At 47.2% G+C, this 265-nt stretch overlaps 1 protein-coding gene across 2 annotated transcripts in view; it reads left to right on the top strand.

Annotated features, from left to right (window-relative positions):
* The window catches only part of LOC119594202 (protein bric-a-brac 2-like), a gene marked incomplete in the record, with an annotated part of 27,988 nt that overhangs the window by 10,950 nt on the left and 16,773 nt on the right, over window positions 1–265 (top strand).

The following is a 265-nucleotide window of genomic DNA, read 5'->3' as shown; positions in this document are numbered from 1 at the left end:
TCATGTAAACTTGGGTATTCGGCGCAGGGTGAGGGAAGAGGGAGGAGAGAAAGAAAAAAAATGTTTTGCGGCTGTCTCGTCGGTAACTTTTCTTTTCGTTCGGCTACGGGATGCGACACTCGGGCCGCGTTTGTGCTGGGAAACAAGGGCATTACACTCACGCTTTGACATGTTAAAGGGCGCTCATCCCTTGGTGGATTTTTTTTTTCTTTTTTCCCCTCCCTTTCGGAGAGGTCTGCAAAAATGTGTCACATTTAGTTGCTTT

Source organism: Penaeus monodon, chromosome 33 (assembly GCF_015228065.2).
Source record: "Penaeus monodon isolate SGIC_2016 chromosome 33, NSTDA_Pmon_1, whole genome shotgun sequence".
NCBI lineage: Eukaryota > Metazoa > Arthropoda > Malacostraca > Decapoda > Penaeidae > Penaeus > Penaeus monodon.
The sequence above is the reverse complement of the archived record's forward strand: the minus strand, read 5'-3'. Positions and strand labels throughout refer to the sequence as shown.